At 47.1% G+C, this 21,709-nt stretch overlaps 1 long non-coding RNA gene across 2 annotated transcripts in view; it reads left to right on the top strand.

Annotated features, from left to right (window-relative positions):
- Positions 1–14,609, top strand: part of LOC140487227 (uncharacterized) — a 44,279-nt gene extending 29,670 nt beyond the window's left edge. For both annotated transcript variants that reach the window (XR_011962801.1, XR_011962800.1), the window contains exon 3: positions 14,463–14,609. This is a non-coding gene — a long non-coding RNA (uncharacterized lncRNA). The remainder of the gene's footprint in view (positions 1–14,462) is intronic.
- Positions 14,610–21,709: the final 7,100 nt, after the last annotated feature.

The raw sequence follows: 21,709 nt of genomic DNA, 5'->3' as shown, positions 1-21,709 counted from the left end.
TGTGTCTCAGAGAGTGTCACAGTGTCTCAGAGAATGTCACCATGTGTGAGAGAGTGTCACAGTCGGTCAGAGAGTGTCACAGTGTGTCTCAGAGAGTGTCAGAGAATGTCACCGTGTGTCATAGTCTGTCGGAGAGTGTCATAGTGCGTCTCAGAAAGTGTCAGAGAGGGTCACAGTGTGTCTCAGATAGACAGAGATAGTCAGAAGGTGTAACAGTGTGTCTCAGAGAATGTCACAGTGTGTCACAGTCTGTAAGAGAAGGTTACATTATATTACAGAGCGTATCAGAAAGAGTCGGAGAGTGTGACAGTGTGTCATACTGTGTCTCAGAGAGTGTCAGGCTGTGAGAGAGTGTCACAGTGCATCTCAGAGAGTCAGAGAGAGTCAGAGAGTTTCACAGTGCATCTCAGATTGTCAGAGAGTGCCAAAGTGTGTCTCAGAGAGTGTGAGAGAGATTTAAAAATGTCACAGAGTGTCTCAGAGAGTGATCGAGTGTCTCAGCGAAAGAGACAGAGAGTGTCACAGTGTGTCTCAGAGAGTGTCACAGTATGTATCAGAGTGTCAGAGAGGAAAAGTAAGTGTCACAGTGAGTCTCAGAGAGTGTCACAGTGTCTCAGAAAATGTCACCGTGTGTCAGAGAGTGTAACAGTGTGTTAGAGAGTATCACAGTGTGTCAGAGAGAGTGTCAGAGAGAGTCAGAGAGTGCCACAGTGTGTCTCAGAGAGTGTCAAAGAATGTCATAGTGTGTCTTAGTGAGTGTCAGAGCGATTCGGAGTGTGTTACAGCGTGTCTCAGAGAGGTTCAGAGAGTGTCACAGCGTGTCTCAGCGTCAGAGAGAGACAGAGAGTGTCACAGTGTCTCAGAGAATGTCACCATGTGTGAGAGACTGTCTCAGTCAGTCAGAGAGTGTCACAGTGTGTCTCAGAGAGTCAGAGAATGGCACAGTGTGTCACAGTCTGTCAGTGAGTGTCACAGTGTGTCTCAGAGAGTGTCAGAGAATGTCACAGTATATCAATCCTGTCAGAGAGTGTCATAGCGTGTCTCAGAGAGTGTCAGAGAGGGTCAGAGAGTGTCACAATGTATCTTAGATAGACAGAGATAGTCAGAAATTGTCACAATGTGTCTCAGAAAGTGTCACAGTGTGTCTTAGAGAGTGTCAGACAGGGTCAGCATTTGTCTTAGAGAATATCACAGTCTGTGAGAGAGTGTCACAGTGCGTCTTAAGAGAATGTCACAGTGTGTCTCAGAGATTGTGAGAGAGATTTCAAAAATGTCACATTGTGTCTCAGAGTGTCAGAGATAGTCAGAGAGTGTCACAGTGTGTCTAGGAGAGTGTCACAGTGTGTCACAGTCTGTCAGAGAGTGCCACAGTATGCCTCAGAGAGAGTGAGATTAAGTCAGAGAATGTCATAGTATGTCTCAGAGAGGGTCAGAGAGTGTCACAGTGTGTCACAGAAAATGTCACAGTCTATCACAGTCAGTCAGAGAGTGTCACAGTGTCTCAGAGAATGTCACCATGAGTGAGAGAGTGTCACAGTTGGTCAGAGAGTGTCACAATGTGTCACAAAGAGTGTCACAGTCCGTCACAGTCTGTCAAAGAGTGTCACAGTGTGTCTCAGAGAGTCAGAGAGAGTCAAAGAATGTCACAGTGTGTCACAGCCTGTCAGAGAGTGTCACACGATGTTTCAGAGACCGTCTGAGAGTGCCACAGTGTGTCTCAGAGAGTGTCGGAAAGGATCAGAGATTGTCACAGTGCGTCTCAAAGTGTCAGAGAGGGTCAGAGAGTGTCGCAGTGTGTCTAAGATAGATTCAGAGAGTGTCAGGGAGTATCACAGGGTGCCACAGTCTGTCAGACAGTGTCACAGTGTGCCTCAAAGAGAGTCAGGGAGTGTCACAGCGTGTCTGAGAGTGTCAGAGAGAGTCAGAGAGTGTCACAGTCTGTCAGAGAGTGTCACAGTATGTCTCAGAGTCAGAGAGTCGAAAGTGTCACAGCCAGTCTTTGAGAGTGTCTCAATGTGTCACAGTCTGTCAGAGTGTCACAGTGTGTCTAAGAGAGTGTCCGAGGGAGTCAAGTGTGTCTCAGAGAGTATCACAGTGTGTCTGAGAGAGTCAGAGAGAGTCAGAAAGTGTCACAATGTGTCATACAGTGTCTCAGAGAGTTTCAGTAAGGGTAAACATTTGACTCAGAGAGGGTCACAGTCTGTGAGAGAGTGTCACAGTGTGTCTCAGAGAGTGTCAGAGTGAGTCAGAGAGGGTCACAGTAGGTCATACTGTGCCTCAGAGAGAGTCAGAGAGTCAGACTGCATCACAGTGTGTCTCAGAGAATGTCAGAGAGTGTCACAGTGTTTCTCCGGGAGTGTCACAGTGTCTCAGAAAATGTCACCATGTATCAAAGAGTGTCACAGTGCGTCAGGGACTATCACAATGTGCCTCAGAGTGTATCAGAGAGGGACAGTGAGTGTCACAGTGTGTTCTAGAGTGTCAGAGAGAGACATAGAGGGTCACAGTGTGTCTCAGAGTGTCAGAGAGAGTCAGAGAGTATCACAGTGTGTATCAGAGAGTATCACAGTGCTTCAGGGACTATCACAATGTGTCTCAGAGTGTGTCAGAGAGGGACAGTGAGTGTCACAGTGTGTTCTAGAGTGTCAGAGAGAGACATAGAGGGTCACAGTGTGTCTCAGAGTGTCAGAGAGAGTCAGAGAGTATCACAGTGTGTATCAGAGAGTGTCACAGTGCGTCAGGGACTATCACAATGTGTCTCAGAGTGTGTCAGAGAGGGACAGTGAGTGTCACAGTGTGTTCTAGAGTGTCAGAGAGAGACATAGAGGGTCACAGTGTGTCTCAGAGTGTCAGAGAGAGTTAGAGAGTATCACGGTGTGTCTCAGAGAGTGTCACAGTGTGTCTCAGAGTGTCAGAGATAGTCAGATAGTGTCGCAGTCTGTCACAGTTTGTCAGAGAGTGTCACAATGTGCCTCAGAGAGAGTCAGAGAAAGTCAGACAATGTCACAGTGTTTCATAATCTGTCAGAGAGTGTCATAGTGTGTCTCAGAGAGTGTCATAGAGTGTTACAGTGTGTCTTAGAGTGTGTCAGAGTGTCATAGTGTCTGTCAGTGAGTGTCAGAGCGATTCAAGGAGTGTTACAATGTGCCTCAGAGAGATACAGAGAGTGTCACAGTGTGTTCCAGAGTGTCACAGAGAGTCACAGAGAGTCACAGTGAGTCTCAGCATATCAGAGAGAGTCAGTGTGTCTCAGAGAGTTTCACAGTGTGTCTCAGAGAGTGTCACAGTGTGTCTCAGAGTGTCAGAGATAGTCAGAGTGTCACAGTCTGTCACAGTCTGTCAGAGTGTCACAATGTGCCTCAGAGAGAGTCAGAGAAAGTCAGACAATGTCACAGTGTTTCATATCTGTCAGAGAGTGTCATTGCGTGTCTCAGAGAGTGTTACAGCGTGTCTCAGCGTCAGAGAGAGACAGAGAGTGTCACAGTGTCTCAGAGAATGTCACCATGTGTGAGAGACTGTCTCAGTCAGTCAGAGAGTGTCACAGTGTGTCTCAGAGAGTCAGAGAATGGCACAGTGTGTCACAGTCTGTCAGTGAGTGTCACAGTGTGTCTCAGAGAGTGTCAGAGAATGTCACAGTATATCAATCCTGTCAGAGAGTGTCATAGCGTGTCTCAGAGAGTGTCAGAGAGGGTCAGAGAGTGTCACAATGTATCTTAGATAGACAGAGATAGTCAGAAATTGTCACAATGTGTCTCAGAAAGTGTCACAGTGTGTCTTAGAGAGTGTCAGACAGGGTCAGCATTTGTCTTAGAGAATATCACAGTCTGTGAGAGAGTGTCACAGTGCGTCTTAAGAGAATGTCACAGTGTGTCTCAGAGATTGTGAGAGAGATTTCAAAAATGTCACATTGTGTCTCAGAGTGTCAGAGATAGTCACAGAGTGTCACAGTGTGTCTAGGAGAGTGTCACAGTGTGTCACAGTCTGTCAGAGAGTGCCACAGTATGCCTCAGAGAGAGTGAGATTAAGTCAGAGAATGTCATAGTATGTCTCAGAGAGGGTCAGAGAGTGTCACAGTGTGTCACAGAAAATGTCACAGTCTATCACAGTCAGTCAGAGAGTGTCACAGTGTCTCAGAGAATGTCACCATGAGTGAGAGAGTGTCACAGTTGGTCAGAGAGTGTCACAATGTGTCACAAAGAGTGTCACAGTCCGTCACAGTCTGTCAAAGAGTGTCACAGTGTGTCTCAGAGTGTCAGAGATAGTCAGAGTGTCACAATCTGTCACAGTCTGTCAGAGTGTCACAATGTGCCTCAGAGAGAGTCAGAGAAAGTCAGACAATGTCACAGTGTTACATATCTGTCAGAGAGTGGCATTGTGTGTCTCAGAGAGTGTTACAGCGTGTCTCAGAGAGTGTCAGACAGTGTCACCGTCCCTCAGAGAGTGTCACAGTGTGTCAGAGAGTCTCAAGTGTGTCTCAGAGAGTGTCACAGTGTATCAGAGAGTCTCAAGTGTGTCTCAGAGAGTGTCACAGTCGGTCAAAGAGTGAAACAGTGTGTTTCAGAGAGGGTCTGCGAGTGTCACAGTGTGTAACAGAGTCAGAGAGAGTTTTACACAGTGTCTAAGAGAGTGTCATAGAGCGTCCAAAAGTGTCACAGTCTGTCTCGGAGAGGGTCAGAAAAAGTCAGAGAATGTCACAGTGTGACATAGTCTGTCAGAGAGTTTCATAGTGTGTCTCAGAGAGTTTCAGAGAGAGTCAGATTGTGACACAATCTGACTCAGAGAGTGTCAGAGCGGGTCAGAGAGTGTCACAGTGTGTCTCAGGGATGGTCACAGTGTGTCGAAAAATGTCATCGTGTACCAGAGAGTGTCACAGTCTGTCAGAGAGTGTCATAGTATGTCACAGAAAGTTTCACAGTCTGTCAGAGTGTCACAGTGTTTCTCAGAGAGCGAGAGTCTCACAGTGTGTCTCAGAGTGTCAGAGAGAGTCACAGTGTGTCTCAAGGAGAGTCAGAGAGTGTCACAGTGTGTCTCAGAGAGTGTGAGAGAGAGTCAAAAAAGTCACAATGTTTCTCAGAGAGTGACCGAGTGTCTCAGAGAGAGACAGATAGTCAGAGAATATCACAGTTGGACATAATCTGTCAGAGAGTGTCATAGTGTGTCCCACAGTGTGTCAGAGATAGTCAGGGAGGGTCACAGTGTGTTTCAGAGAGGGTCACAGTGTGTTTCAGTCTGTCAGAAAAGATTGCAATGTATTTCAGAGTGTGTAAGGGAGAGTCAGAGAGTGTCACAGTGAGTCGTACTGTGTCTCCGAGAGTGTCAGAGAGGGTCAGCGTTTGTGTCAGAGAGGGTCACAGTCTGTGAGAGAGTGTCATAGTGTGTTTCAGAGAAAGACAGAATGAGTCAGAGAGTGTCACAATGTGTCTCAGAGAGTGTCAGAGAATGTCACAGTGTGTCACAGTCTGTCAGAGAGTGTTTCAGTGTGTCACAGTTTGTCAGAGAGTGTCACAGTGTGTCACAGTCTGTCAGAGAGTGTCACAGTGTATCACAGTCTGTCAGCGTGTCAAAGTGTGTTTCTGAGAGAGTCAGAGAGTGACACAATATGTCTCAGAAAGTGTTGCTAGGATCAGAGTGTCATCGTGTATCAAAATGTGCTTCGGAGAGAGTCAGAGAGTGTCACAGTGTGTCTCAGAGAGAGTGAGAGAGTGTCAGAGTCTGTCTCCGAGAGTGTCAGAGCAAGTCAGAGAATGTCACAGTGTTTCATAGTCTGTCAGAGAGTGTCATAGTATGTCTCAGTGAGTGTCATAGTGTGGTACAGTGTGTTTCAGAGAGTGTCAGAGAGTGTCAGACAGTGTCACAGTCGGTCAGGTAGTGTCACAGTGTGTCACAGAGAGTGTCACAGTGTGTCTCAGAGAGTGTCACTGTCTGTCATGGTCTGTGAAAGAGTGTCACAGTGTGTTTCAGAGAGTGTCAGATAGGGTATGAAAGTGTCACAGTGTGTCTCAGAGAGTCAGAAAGAGTCAAATAATGTTACCGCGTGTCTACGAGAGTCTCAGAGAGCACCAGAAAGTGTCACAGTCTGTCCCAGAGAGGGTCAGAGAGGGTCACAGTGGATCTCAGAGTGTCAGAGAGAGTCAGGGAGTGTCACACTGTGTCTAAGAGAGCATCAGAGAGCGTCAGAATGTGTCACAGTGTGTCTCAGAGAGTGTCACAATTTCTCAGAGAATGCCACCATGTGTCAGAGAGTGTCACAGTCGGTCAGAGAGTGTCACAGTCTGTCAGCGAGTGTCACAGTATGTCTCAGGGAGTCAGAGAGATACTGAATGTGTCATAGTGTGTATCAGAGAGTGTCACAGTGTGTCAAAATATGTCACCGTGTGTCAGAGAGTGTCACAGTCTGTCAGAGAGTGTCGTAGTGTGTCACAGAAAATGTCACAGTCTATTAGAGGCATTCAGAGAGTGTCACAGTGTGTCAGGAGTGTTTCACAGTATGTTTCAGAGAGTGCCAAAGAGATTCAGAGAGTGTCACAGGGTGTCTCAGAGAGTGTCTGACAGGGTCAACGAGTGTAACAATGTGTCAGAGAGTATCACAATGTGTCACAGAGAGTGTCACCGTCTGTCAGAGAGTGTCACATTCAGTCAGAAAGGGTCACAGTCTGTCTCAGAGAGGGTCAGAGAGTGTCACAGTGTGCCTCGGAGAGAGTCAGAGATAATCAGAGAATGTCACAGTGTGTCATAGTCTGTCATAGTATGTCTCAGAGAGTGTCAGATATAGTCACAGAGTGTCACAGTGTTTCTCAGGAAGTGTCATAGTGTGTCTCAGAGAGTGTCCATCAGAAAAAGTTACATGTATTTCAGAGTTTGTCAGAGAGAATCAGAGTGTCACAGTGAGTCGTACTTTGTCTCAGAGAGTGTCCGAGAGGGTCAGCATTTGTCTCAGAGAGGGTCACAGTCTGTGAGAGTGTCATAGTGTGTTTCGGAGAGTGACAGAATGACTCAGAAAGAGTCAGTGTGTCTCAGAGAGGATCAGAGAGAGTCAGAGGGTATCACAGTGTGCCTGAGAGTGTGTCAGAGAAAGTCAGAGAGTGACACAATGTGTGGTGCTGTGCCTCAGAGAGTGTCAGAGAGAGTGAGAGAGACACGCACACAGTCGGTCTCAGAGAGGGGCAGAGAGTGTCACTGTGTGTCTCAGAGAGTATCGCAGTGTGTCTCAGAGAGTCAGAGAGAGTCAGAAAGTGTAACGGTGTGTCTCAGAAAGTGTCAGAGTGTGACACGGTGTGTCAGAGAGCGTAACAGTCTGTTAGAGAGTGTGACAGTGTCTTTCAGAGAGAGTCAGAGAGTGTCACAATGTGTTTCAGTGAGTGTCAGAAAGGATCAGAGAGTGTCACAGTGCGTCTCATAGTGTCAGAGAGAGTCAGGGAGTGTCACAGTGTGTCCAGGCGATTGTCAGAGAGAGTCAGCGAGTGTAACAGTGTGTCTAGGTGAACTTAGGAGAGAGTCAGCGAGTGTAACAGTGTGTCGAGTTGAGTGTCAGGGAGTCAGCGAGTGTAACAGTGTGTCTAGGTGAGTGTCAGAGAGAGTCAGCGAGTGTAACAGCACGTCTAAGAGAGTCTCAGAGAGAGTCATAGTGTCACAGTCTGTCAGTGAGTGTCACAGTGTGTCTCAGAGAGTCAGAGAGAGTCAAAGTTTGTCTTTGAGAGTGTCACAGTGTGCCACAGAGAGTGTCAGAGAGTGTCACAGTATGTTTAAGAGAGTGTCAGAATGAGTCACAGTGTGTCTAAGAGAGAATCTCAGCGTGTCTCAGAGAGAGTCACAGTGTGTCTCAGAGAGTCAGAGAGTCGGAACGTGTCACAGTCTGTCTCTGAGAGTGTCACAGTGTGTCACATTCTGTCAGAGAAGGTTATAGTATGTTTCGGAGTGAGTCAGAGAGAGTGACAGAGTGTCACAGATTGTCACAATCTGTCAGAGAGGGTCACAGATGTCGTGCTGTGCCTCAGAGAGTGTCAGGGAGAGTCAGAGAGTGTCACAGTCGATCTCAGAGAGATTCAGAGAGTGTCACAGTGTGTCACACTCTGTCAGAGCGTGTCACAGTGTGCCGCAGAGTATGTCTGAGAGGTTCACAGTCTGTGAGAGGTTGTCACAGTGTGTCTCAGAGAGTGTCAGAGTCGGTCAGAGAGTGTCACAGCGTGTCTTAAAGAGTGTCAGAGAGGGTCTGGGAGTGTCACACTGTGTCTAAGAGAGCGTCACAGAGCGTCAGAATGTGTCACAGTGTTTCTCAGAGAATGTCACCATGTGTCAGAGAGTGTCACAGTCAGTCAGAGAGTGTTGCAATCTGTCAGCGAGTGTCACAGTGTGTCTCAGGGAGTCAGGGAGATACTGAAAGTGTCACAGTGTGTATCAGAGAGTGTCACAGTGTGTCAGAATATGTAACCGTGTGTCAGAGAATGTCACAGTCTGTCAGAGAGTGTCATAGTGTGTCACAGAAAATGTCACAGTCTATTAGAGTCATTCAGAGAGTGTCACAGTGTGTCAGAGAGTGTCACAGTATGTTTCAGGGAGTGTCAAAGAGATTCAGAGAGTGTCACAGTGTGTCTCAGAGAGTGTCAGACAGGGTCAGAGTGTCACATTCTGTCAGAGGGTCACAGTGTGTTTCGGAGAGTGTCAGAGAGGGTCAGGGAGTGTAACAGTGTGTCAGAGAGTATCACAGTGTGTCACAGAGAATGTCACCGTCTCTCAGAGAGTGTCACATTCAGTCAGAAAGGGTCACAGTCTGTCTCAGAGAGGGTCAGAGAGTGTCACAGTGTGCCTCGGAGAGAGTCAGAGAATGTCATAGTGTGTCATTGTCTGTCATAGAGTGTCTCAGAGAGTGTCAGATATAGTCAGAGAGTGTCACAGTGTGTCTCAGAGAGTGTCATAGTGTGTCTCAGAAAGTGTCACAGTGTGTCTCAGAGAGTGTCACAGTGTCACAGTCCATCAGAAAAGGTTACATTGTATTGCAGAGTTTGTCAGAGAGAATCAGAGAGTGTCACAGTGAGTCATACTGTGTCTCAGAGAGTGTACAAGAGGATCAGCATTTGTCTCAGAGAAGGTCACAGTCTGTGAGAGAGTGTCATAGTGAATTTCAGAGAGTGACAGAATGACTCAGAAAGAGTCACAGTGTGTCTCAGAGAGGGTCAGAGAAAGTCAGAGAGTGTCACATTGTGTCGTGCTGTGCCAAAGATTGTCAGAGAGAGAGACACACAGTCGGTATCAGAGAGGGTCAGAGAGTGTCACTGTGTGTCGCAGAGAGTGTCACAGTGTGTCTCAGAGAGTCAGAGAGAGTCAAAAAGTGTAACAGTGTGTTTCAGAAAGAGTCAGAGAGTGACAGAGTGTGTCACAGTCTGTCAGAGCAAGTCGCAGTGTGCCTCAAAGTGTGTTAGAGAGTGTCACAGTCTGTTAGAGTGTGTCACAGTGTGTTTCAGAGTCAGAGAGTGTCACAATGTGTTTCAGAGAGTGTCAGAGAGTGTCAAAATGTGTTTCAGAGTGTCAGATAGGATTAGAGAGTGTCACAGTGTGTCTAGGTGAGTGTTGGAGAGTCAGCGAGTGTCACAGTGTGTCTAGGAGAGAGTCAGCGAGTGTCACAGTGTGTCTCGGTGAGTGTCAGAGAGAGTCAGCGAGTGTAACAGTGTGTCTAGGTGAGTGTCAGAGAGTTAGAGAGTGTAACAGTGTGTCTAGGTGAGAATCAGAGAGTCAGCGAGTGTAACAGTGTGTCTAGGTGAGTGTCAGAGAGAGTTAGAGAGTGTAACAGTGTGTCTAGGTGAGAGTCAGAGAAAGTCAGTGAGTGTAACAGTGTGTCTAGGTGAGGGCCAGAGAGAGTTAGAGAGTGTAACAGTGTTTCTAGGTGAGTGCCAGAGAGAGTCAGCGAGTGTCACAGTGTGTCTAGGTGAGTATCAGAGAGAGTCAGTGAGTGTAACAGTGTGTCTAGGTGAGAGTCAGAGAGAGTCAGTGAGTGTAACAGTGTGTCTAGGTGAGAGTCAGAGAGTCAGCGAGTGTAACAGTGTGTCGAGGTGAGTGTCAGAGAGAGTCAGTGAGTGTAACAGTGTGTCTAGGTGAGAGTCAGAGAGAGTCAGTGAGTGTAACAGTGTGTCTAGGTGAGTGTCAGAGAGAGTATCAGCGAATGTAACAGTGTGTCTAGGTGAGTGTCAGAGAGAGTCAGACAGTGTCACAGTGCGTCTAAGAGAGTCTCAGCGAGAGTCATAATGTCACAGTCTGTCAGAGAGTGTCACAGTGAGTCTCAGTGAGTGTCACAGTGTGTCTCAGAGAGTCAGAGAGAGTCACAGTCTGTCTTTGAGAGTGTCACAGTGTGCCACAGACAGTGTCAGAGAGAGTCACAGTGTGTTTAAGAGAGTGTCAGAGAGAGTCACAGTGCGTCTAAGAGAGAGTCACAGCCTGTCTCAGAGAGATTCACAGTGTGTCTCAGAGAGTCAGAGAGAGTCAGAACGTGTCAAAGTCTGTCTCATAGAGCGTCACAGTGTGTCAGTCTCTCAGTAAAGGCTATATGTATTTCAGAGTGTGTCAGAGAGAGTCAGGGAGTGTCACAGTGAGTCCTACTGTGTCTCAGAGAGTGTCAGCATTTGGCTCAGAGAGGGTCACAGTCTGAGAGACAGTGTTATAGTGTGTCTCACAGAATGACAGAATGACTCAGAAAGTGTGACAGAGTGTCCCAGAGAGAGTCGGAGAGTGTCACAGAGTGTCTCAGACAGAGTCAGAAGTGTCACAGTGTGCCTAAGAGAGTGTCAGAGAAAGTCAGAGAGTGTCACAGATTATCACAATCTGTCAGAGAGGGTCACAGATGTCGTGCTGCGCCTCAGAGAGTATCAGAGAGAGTCACAGAGTGTCACAGTCTGTCTCAGAGAGTCAGAGACAGTCAGAGAGTGCCGCAATGTGTAATACTGTGAATCGCAGAGTGTCACAGTGAGTCAGACTGTATCACAGTGTATCTCAGAGAGTCAGAGTGTGTCGCAGTTAATCTCAGAGAGTGACACCGTGGGGCACGCTCTGTCGGAGAAGCCTACAGTATATTTCAGAGTGAGTCAGAGGGAGTCAGGAAGTGTCACTGTCTGTCTTTGAGAGTGACACAGTGTGTCAGTCTGTCAGAGAGTGTCACCGTGTGTCTCAGAAAGGATCAGAGTGTCACAGTGCATCCCAAATAGTCAGAGAGAGTTAGAGAGTGAAACAGTGTCTCACAGTCTGTCAGAGAGTCTCACAGTGCTTTTCAGATAGTGTCAGAGAGTGTCACCGTGTGTTTGAGAGAGAGTCAGACAGTGTCACAGTGTGTCTCAGAGAGTGTCACAGTGTGTTTCAGAGAGTGTCACAGTGCCTTTCGGAGAGAGTTAGAGAGTGTCACAGTGTGTCTAGGTGAGTGTCAGAGAGAGTCAGCGAGTGTAACAGTGTGTCTAGGTGAGTGTCAGAGAGAGTCAGCGAGTGTAACAGTGTGTCTAGGTGAGTGTCAGAGAGTCAGCGAGTGTCACAGTGTGTCTAGGTGAGTGTCAGAGAGACTCAGCGAGTGTAACAGTGTGTCTAGGTGTTTGTCAGAGAGAGTCAGCGAGTGTAACAGTGTGTCTAGGTGAGTGTCAGAGGAAGTCAGCGCTTGTAACAGTGTGTCTAGGTGAATGTCAGAGAGTCAGCGAGTGTAACAGTGTATCTAGATGAGTGTCAGAGAGAGTCAGCGAGTGTAACAGTGTGTCCAGGTGTTTGTCAGAGAGAGTCAGTGAGTGTAACAGTGGGTCTAGGTGAGTGTCAGAGAGACTCCGCGAATGTAACAGTGCGTCCAGGCGAGTGTCAGAGAGTCAGCGAGTGTAACAGTGTGTCTAGGTGAATGTCACAGAGAGTCAGCGAGTGTAACAGTGTTTCTAGGTGAGTGTCAGAGAGAGTTAGAGAGTGTAACAGTGTGTCTAGGTGAGAGTCAGAGAAAGTCAGTGAGTGTAACAGTGTGTCTAGGTGTGGGCCAGAGAGAGTTAGAGAGTGTAACAGTGTTTCTAGGTGAGTGTCAGAGAGAGTCAGACAGTGTCACAGTGCGTCTAAAAGAGTCTCAGCGAGAGTCATAGTGTCACAGCCTGTCAGAGAGTGTCACAGTGAGTCTCAGTGATCCTCAGTGAGTGTCACATTGTGTCTCAGAGAGTCAGAGAGAGTCACAGTCTGTCTTTGAGAGTGTCACAGTGTGCCACAGAGAGTGTCAGAGAGAGTCACAGTGTGTTTAAGAGAGTGTCAGAGAGAGTCTCAGTGCGTCTAAGAGAGAGTCACAGCCTGTCTCAGAGAGAGTCACAGTGTGTCTCAGAGAGTCAGAGAGAGTCAGAACGTGTCAAAGTCTGTCTCATAGAGTGTCACAGTGTGTCAGTCTCTCAGTAAAAGTTATATGTATTTCAGAGTGTGTCAGAGAGGTTCAGGGAGTGTCACAGTGAGTCCTACTGTGTCTCAGAGAGTGTCAGCATTTGGTCACTCACCTCATCATTCTCTCACCCACTCTAACTCTCTTGCCCAGTCTCTCTTGCCCTCACAATCTCTATCTCACTCGCCCTCTCACTCACTCTCCTCCTGCTTCCTTGCCCCTTTCTATCTCGAACCCCTCTCTCTCTCGACCCTCTTTCTCTTGCAGCCTCTATCTCTTTCAACCTCCCGCTTTTTGCCCCGCCCTCTATCTCTCACCCCTGCCTCTCTCTCATTCCCTCAGCCCTCATTCTCACTCTCTCTTCACTCTCTCCTCTTCTCTCTCTCTCTCTCGCCTCCCCATCTCTCTCTTCTACTTCCTCTCTCCTTTTCCCTCTCTCTCTAAGACTTGCCCCCTTTCTCTCTCGCTCCCTCTCTCATACCTCTCTATCTCTCTCTCTGTCTCGCCTATGTCTCTCATTATCTTCTTCCTGTCTCTCTCTCTCTCCCTACTTCACCCTATCTCTCTCTTGCCCCCTGCTCTCTCTCTCTGCTCCTTTACTCTCTCTCCCCGTTCCCTCATTCTCGATCCCCCTCCCTCGGTGACTCTCTCTCTCACCACCTCCCTCCGTTTCTCTCTGACTGAATCTCTCTTCTTCTGTCCCTCCCTCTCTCTCTCTGACACACTCTGTCTCCCTGGTCCTTCCCTCTCCCTCTAACCCAGAGACTGGGGTTTGGTAACGAGTCTGCGTGTGGGGGGTGGGGTGAGATAATAGAGAGATGTGGGAAGTGGGTTTTGGGGAAAATGGGGTAGAGTCAGAATTGCGGGAGGGAGACAGAAACGGCAGGAGAGAGAGAGAGTAAGGGTGAGGGAGAAACAATAGTGGAGGCAGGTTGAGAAATCGGGGTTGAGGGGTGTCTGAGAGGGGATGAGAGAGTGAAAGGGAGAGCAGGTGAGAAAGAGACAGTGTGCAGAAAGTGAGGGAGAGGGGGAGAAGTGATAAGAAAGAGTAGGGGAGAGGAAATGGGGAGGCCAGATTGGAGTGGGGTGGACAGAGGCAGTTTCACCCAGCTCCTGAGCTCAGGGCGCGGTGCCCTCCCCTTCCCTGAGGACCAGGACTTGGGGCTGAGGCTGTCCCTCCGCAGGTCAGCTTCTCCAACACAAAGACACACAACAACATTGGTCACTCTGCTGCTCGGCACGCTTTAATCAACATTTTTATTGTTTACAAATGGAAGTGATGCACTCAGTCAGTGGGATGGTGCCTTTTATCACTGGCCCCTGAGTTGTGAGAAACATTGAAATGTGTCCCTGTAACCCGCTGTGGGATAAGGATGGACAAACTAGCGCTACCCTCAGTCAGTCACCATAGCGACAGGCTGCTCCATCGCTGAAACACTGAACTGAAATGAGAAAATCCCGGATGGATTGATTAATGAGGGAATTTGATGGATGGGTGGATTTGGGTGAAGGGATATTTCAGCACATTCTTCAGCTGCTGCCTGAACTTAGTCTGGGTCACGGCATAAATCGCGGTGTTTGTGCAGCAACTGAGGAGCTGCAGCATGAAGCCCAATTCCTGCACAAAGTCATGGAGATACATAGACCGATACCCAATATCCCACATCCGTAACCATATAGAATAAAGCATGAACGTTGACCATAACAGGATGAAATTGGCTGAGATCACAAACAGTAAAATGATGGATTTTTTTCGGTTTCTCATTTCAGTGTCAGATTGAGTGTCCCCATTGGTGTGAGCGCGGAGTCTCCTGCGGGCTCTGCTGGTCACTAAAATGTATCTGACGGTGAGAACATTGAGCAGCAGAATCAGGAGAAATGGGACACACGGGGTTAGAATGTAGTGGAGGAACTCGATTGTGACCCAGACACTGGAGACTGCAACAGGGTCTGTTACATAACAAAACCAGGGATTGTTCCACAGCGAATACCGAGCCTTGAGCATAAAATACCAGGAAATGTTCTTTAAACAGCTCAGCACAGTCACTGCTCCCAGAACCACAGCCGCCGTTTTCTCACTGCAATATTTACTTTTCAGCTTCTGGCAACAAATGGCCACAAACCGATCAAAGGTGAAAGTGACGGTGAACCAGACAGAGCAGTCAGTGGCTGCATAAAGCAGGACGGCGTGGATATTACACACGGGGACGGAGTACTCCAGGAAATAAAACTGTCCCCGATAAACAATGGGAATGTGTCTCAGTATCAGGTCGAGGATAATGACCAGGAGATCCGCCGCTGCCATGGCCCCCAGGTAACGTCTGACACATGGAGACAATCCACAATCTTTATAAAGCAGGACGTAGATGGTCACTACGTTAACTGTGAGGAAGGAAAACAAACCCATTATCCATCAGCCTGGAGGCAAAGGGACCCGTTTGATCGGGGACCCAGTGAGATTTTCAAATGTGTCCCTGTATTCAGGGATGTATTAATAATTGGAGCTGGAATAACAAATGGGAAGGTCGGAATTACTGACAAAAATGTGACATAAACCACAAGAAACCCTACCTCCCCCAAACACACAGAGACACATCCATAAGGACAGATGGTTTCTAGAACATTCCCACACACTCGATCACTCGAGAGCAGACACAGGTCACTCCTTCCCAGTTCCTGATACGGAGGGTGGAAACGTTGCTGTCCTGAAGGATTCTCTCCCAGTTTCCTGAAGACAAACGGAGTTTGGGAATTTCTGTATTTTGGTCTAAATTGTGGTCGATCCTGTGTCGTGGAGAAATGTAAACTCAGGGAAAACGTATTCACCTCTTTAACTGTCCGAGGGGCCTTCGGAACAGTGTCTGCTTCTCCCTGGAATGGGATCTCTTCCCTCGGGATCTTATCGTTTGTTTGTGAACAGCCGGACGTCAGTAAATTGAATTGTCAGTTATAGAATGTCGGGCTCAGAACGTTCCGGGGAATGTCAGTAATAGAATGTCAGGGACAGAACGTTCCGGGGAATGTCAGTTATAAAATGTCGGGGACAGAACGTTCTGGGGAATGTCAGTTGTAGAATGTTGGGAACAGAACGTTCCGGGAAATGTCAGTTATAGAATGTCAGGGACAGAACGTTCCGGGGAATGTCAGTTATAGAATGTCGGGGACAGAACGTTCTGGGGAATGTCAGTTGTAGAATGTTGGGAACAGAACATTCCGGGAAATGTCAGTTATAGAATGTCAGGGACAGAACGTTCCGGGGAATGTCAGTTATAGAATGTCGGGGACAGAACGTTCCGGGGAATGTCAGTTATAGAATGTCAGGGACAGAACGTTCTGGGGAATGTCAGTTGTAGAATGTTGGGGACAGAACGTTCCGAGGAATTCCTTGACCTGTCCATGACCTTCCCCCCCTATCCATCCCACCAACATGATGTACTGTGCAAAGGCCACATATCCATCCAGCGTGGGGAGCTGCACTGACCACATCATTGCATTCTCTATAAACCGCAGATAGTCTGACCAGCACAGCAGGATGTGCAGTGATCACCCGTGAATTAATCTGTAAACCAGGAGCAGTTACCCTCCCAGCATGTAGGACTGTGTACACCACCCCAGTACATTGATCTGTAGCCCAGGAGCAGTTACCCTCCCTGCATGTAGGACTATGTACACCACCCCAGTACATTGATCTGTAAACCGGGAGCAGTTACCCTCCCAGCATGTAGGACTGTGCCCACCACCCCAGTGCATTGCTCAGTAACACTGTGTTAGATCCCTGCCCAGTGTGGGGAAACTTGCAGCCCGGGCTGGAAGTGACAGGATGGGCAGATCCCATCCATTTATAGCTCCATGTCTCCATTGTGCCCTGACAAGGGGGTGCTGTGGGTATGAACCTCACTGCCAGAGAGAGATGGCGGGGGAATCCGTTTAAATATCACCACACGGGAAGAGTTTGGGGTATAGACAAAGATGGGGAGACTGAGACACAGTGTCATGGAAGGATGTGTTCCCAGGTTGCAGAATGCTGAAATGGAGACACTTCGATAGCATCCTGTCACATGAGCCAGTCTTCCCAGGAAAGATGGGAAAAAAGGATTTTGGTGTGATGTCTGATGAAACAACTGCTGCTGTGTGGTTTTGAAATTACGTTTATGTAATTTTAATAAGTGTCTTTTTGAAACAGTGCATTTCTGTAAAGTTGGAGTAGGGTAATAAGCAGTTAAGAGAAAGGGGGTCTCAGAGTTGTGAATAGTTGATGTAAAATGTTCAGTTTCAGAGTTAAAAAAATAAATTGTTGTTTTTATTTCAACAGTGGAATTTGGGAGTTCTCTGTCACTCATATTTTAACAGTTTCCAAGGCCAATTGAGCGTTCCTTTATGTTTAGTTTATATTACCAGATGAGTTCAATGTTGTGTCCTAACAATTGCTGTGTATATCTGTGCGTCTGTGTGTGGGGCAGGTCTGGCAGTCTCTGTGGTGCTTAAAGTGATACAATGCCACCCTCTGCTGGCCTCCACACGCCACTGCACAGACATTGGCAGAGGGTGAAAACCAACAGGGATTCATTCAGAGAGGGGGAGGGAGAGGGCAGCTGCTCAGAGCACCATCCAAACTGATGTCTGATCCATGTACTGATCTAAATGTCCTTCAAACGTTCTAACTGTCCCTGCTTTCCTTGATTTTGTCCCTTGATTTTTATGTCATCGTTGTCTACGGGAATAGTGCCAGAAGACTGGACGATAGCGAATGTGGTCCCCTTGTTCAAGAAGGGGAGCAGGGATAGCCCGAGTAACTATAAGCCAGTGAGTCTCACTTCTGTTGTGGGCAAAGTCTTAGAGAGAATTGTAAGGGATAGGATTGATGAACATCTGGATAGGAATAATGTGATCAAGGATAGTCAGCATGGTTTTGTGAAGGGCAGGTCGTGCCTCACAAACCTTATTGAATTCTTTGAGAAGGTGACTAAGGAGGTAGACGAGGGTGAAGCAGTAGATGTGGTGTATATGGATTTTAGCAAGGCGTTCGACAAGGTACCCCATGGCAGGCTAATGCAAAAACTACCGAGGTATGGCATTGAGGGTGCATTAGAGGTTTGGATTAGGAATTGGCTGTCTGGAAGGAGACAGAGGGTAGCAGTTGATGGTATAGTTTCATCTTGGAGTGCAGGTACTAGCGGTGTTCCACGAGGATCTGTTTTGGGACCATTGCTGTTTGTCATTTTTATAAATGACCAGGAGGAGGGGCTTGAAGGCTGGGTGAGCAAGTTTGCGGATGACACGAAAGTCGGTGGAGTTGTGGACAGCGAAGAAGGATGTGGTAGGTTACAGCGCGATATAGATAAGTTGCAGAGATGGGCAGTAAGGTGGCAAATGGAGTTCAATGTAGCTAAGTGTGAAGTCATTCACTTTGATAGGAGTAACAAGAAGATGGATTACTGGGCTAATGGTAGGCTACTTGGTAGTGTGGATGAGCAGAGGGATCTTGGTGTCCATGTACACAGATCTCTGAAAGTTTCCACCCAGGTAAATAGTGCTGTGAAGAAGGCATATGGTGAACTGGGCTTTATTGGTAGAGGAATTGAGTTCCGGAGTCCTGAGGTCATGTTGCAGTTGTATAAGACTCTGGTGCGGCCGCATCTGGAGTATTGTGTGCAGTTTTGGTCACCATACCATAGGAAGGATGTGGAGGCACTGGAACGGGTGCACAGGAGGTTTACCAGGATGTTGCCTGGTATGGGAGGAAGATCGTATGAGGAAAGGCTGAGGCACTAAAGACTTTTCTCATTGGAGAAAAGAAGGTTTAGGGGAGATTTGATCGAGGTGTTCAATATGATTAGTGGTTTAGATAGGGTTGACAGTGAGAACCTTTTTCCGCGTATGGAGTCAGCTGTTACTAGTGGGCACAGCTTTAAATTAAGGGGGGGTAGGCTTCGGTCGGCGCAACATCGAGGGCCGAAGGGCCTGTACTGTGCTGTATTTTTCTATGTTTCTATGCTTTCACCGCTTCCTCTGGAAGTTCATTCCACACACAAGCCAGCTTCTGTCTAATATAATTACCTCTCATGACTTTTGTAAATCTTTTTCCTCGCACCTTAAAATATCCCTCAGTTTTGAATCCCCAACTCTAGGGAAAAGACATCAGCCCTCCCTTCAGCTTCTCTGTACCCCCCATTATTTTATAAACCTCTGTAAAGTTACTGCTTAATCTCATATCCTTCAGTGAAAAAAATCCCAGCCGATCCAGTCTCTCCTTATAGCTCAATCCCTCCTTTCCCAGCAACATCCAGGTTAATCTCTTCTGAACCCTCTCCAGCTTAATAATATCAAGGTCAGTAATGTCAAAGTGAATAATCAAGGTATTTTCTTAGGGCACGAGGAGACCAAAACTAGAGGACATAGGCTTAAGGTGAGAGGGGAAACATTTAAAAGTGACCTAAGGGACAGCTGTTTCACCCAGAGGGAGGTGTGCCTATGGAATGGGCGGGCAGGATGACCAGACTGGACACAGTATTCCAAAAATGGTCTCACCAATATCCTGTACAACCACAACATGACGTCCCAATTCCAATATTCAAAGGTCTGACCGATGATGACAAGTGTGCTAAACACCTTCTTAACCACACTATCTATATGAGATGCAAATTTTAAAGAGTTAAACCTGACGGCCTAGGTTTCTGTTCTACAACACTGCCAAAGGCTCTTTCTTTAATTGTATAGGTCCTGTTCTTGTTTGATTTACCAAATCCAATCCCTCGCATTAATCCAAACTAAACTCCATCCGCCACCCCTCAGCCCAGTGAGTGATATTACTGCCACCTCACCGTACCCCTTCAATTTTAATATGCCATTCCCTCTCCAGGAGGCCTGCACACACCGGCCTTGATTATCACAAAGACCCTGAGCTTGGTTTGCCTTGTGTGGTTATGGTGAGGAGGGACAGATTGCAGACACAGTCAGTGGGGAGGAGAGGCTGGACAGTAATCAGCGGCCTGGTGTCACTTCATTGTTTTAGGAAGAGGGCAGTCACATGTTAGAGGTGGGTAAGAGTGATCGGTGTTTTGGGACCAGAAATTAAGCTCTTCCTTCGTCTCTGGTGTTCAGTAATAAATATCTATTTGAGACCCTTCATTGGGCAGAATGTGTCTGCAAGATTTCTTTCCTTAATAATGCAGACGCCAGATAATAGCAATTAAAGATGGTCATAGTTAATTTCGATAGCATAGCATCGAAATCCTACTCAATATCCTACAGTTGAGACAAATATCTTGCATTTGTTTAATAATACAAAGTGTTCTTATGTAATTCAGTAATGGCAGCCTGATTATAATCATCCACACCGAACTGAAAGTGGGCACTTAAAATATGACCCAAAATCTGGGTATCGTAGTTGTATTGGGTAGTGTCCCTGTCTCTGATCCTGAGCTCTGGATTTGATTCCAATTCCTTAACTTGTGTGGTAGTGTTACTAGCTCTGGACTAGAAGGCCTGGATTCAAGTCCTGCCTGTTGCAGAGGTATGTCCCAGCATGTCAGGACAGTCTGATGAACAAACACACAGGAGAATAGTGTTACAGCTTTATGGGTATTGCTGAGTGATGCTCGGGGGAGGTGGCAGTAATATCACACACTGGGCTGAGGGGTGGCAGATGGAGTTTAGTTTGCATTAATGAGAGGCATTGGATTTGGTAAATCAAACAAGAACAGGCCCTATACAATTAAAAGCAGGGCCTTTGGCAGTGCTGTAGTACAGAAAACCTAGGCCGTCAGGTTTAACTCTTGAAAATTTGCATCTCATACTGATAGTGTGGTTAAGAAAGTGTTTAACACACTTGTCTTCATCGGTCAGACCTTTGAGTATCGGAATTGGGACGTCATGTTGAGTTTGTAGAGGATATTGGTGAGACCTCTTCTGGGCACAAAGGTCTCGGTGTAAAGCCCACAGAAGTGTCTCATGATACATCTGAACAAACTGATTAAAATGGATTTAGAATTGTGACTTGATGGAGAAGGAAGAGGTGTCAGTATTGCATGTCAGAATTTAGGCCCAGGATGACTGAAATTCCAGCCATTCGTGTTGATTGGAGTCACATTTCGCAGCAGTAAAGGTTTATAAAATCAGAATGGTCATGGGTCGGGTGAGTCGTCAGGGTTTTTTCCCCAGGTTAGGGGCGTCCAAAACTAGAGGGCATTGGTGGAAAGTGAGAGGGGAAAAGTTTTGATGAGGCCGAAAGGGCCCCTTTTCACACAGAGGGTGGTGTGCGTATGGAATGAGCTGCCAGAGGAAGTGGTGGAGGGTGGTACAACTACAGCATGTAAAAAGCATCTGGATGCTGACAGACCTGCCGAGATTTTCCTGCAATTTCTGTATTTCTTGAAAAAATGCATTCATTTTAACACAGGTATTCTGGATAAATTAAACATTTTTACTTTTTAATGACACAGGGACATATAACTATATCTTCACATCGACCGAGACCATTTTCTGCTCAGGGTATGGCTCTGTGTATGACAGCAGCAATGATGCACCTACATGGAACAGGGAATGTGATAGAGACATAGTTTGGACAATGTACAAGGAGTCCTCACATGGTCCAGTTTGGGAGAGGATGACATTACTGTGTGATTCAACTCAGAGAGGGAGAAAATGTAATCTGCCTGAGAAGGAATGGCCTATTGCACTCTCTCTCCTTCATTGTTCCTCATCACAGCAATGTGTGTGAGCTTAAAAAAACTCTGAAGTCATCGTTACTATTCGTATTTTGATGGAATCCCTACAGTGCTGAAACAGGCCCTTCGGCCCAACAAGTCCATACCAACCTTCCCAACCCATTTCCCTATATTTACCCCTGACTAATGCAGCTAACCGAGAAATCCCTGAACGCTACAGTCAATTTAGCGTGACCAATCCACCGAACCTACACAGTTTGTGGTAGAAAACTGGATCAACCATTAGAAGCTCACACAGACAAGGGGAGAATGTGCAAACTCCACACAGACAGTCACCCAAGGCTGGAATCGAACCCAAGTGTCTGGTGCTGTGAGGCAGCAGTGCTAACCACCGTGATACCCTTTGGATGATCCCTAACCAGAATTCACTGGAATCTACGCACTGCCTAAAACAAAGGGAATTCAGCCAAATCCAACTCTCCATGGGTGAAAACCCATTGCTAGCAGCTTGTGTGAGTACAATATCTTCAGAAGCAGAATAACATTTTGGACAATCTCACAATTTTCCTTTGTCACGTGTTCCAATAATATCTGGACAAAGTTCTTTCAAGTTGAAGTTGCAGAGATTTTGTGAGTGTGTGTCTCAGTGTTTTAAACAGGGTACACTTGCTGCTCCTAT

The sequence above is a fragment of the Chiloscyllium punctatum genome, chromosome 16 (assembly GCF_047496795.1).
Source record: "Chiloscyllium punctatum isolate Juve2018m chromosome 16, sChiPun1.3, whole genome shotgun sequence".
NCBI lineage: Eukaryota > Metazoa > Chordata > Chondrichthyes > Orectolobiformes > Hemiscylliidae > Chiloscyllium > Chiloscyllium punctatum.
Note: the sequence above shows the minus strand (reverse complement) of the source record. Positions and strands in the feature narration are given on the sequence as shown.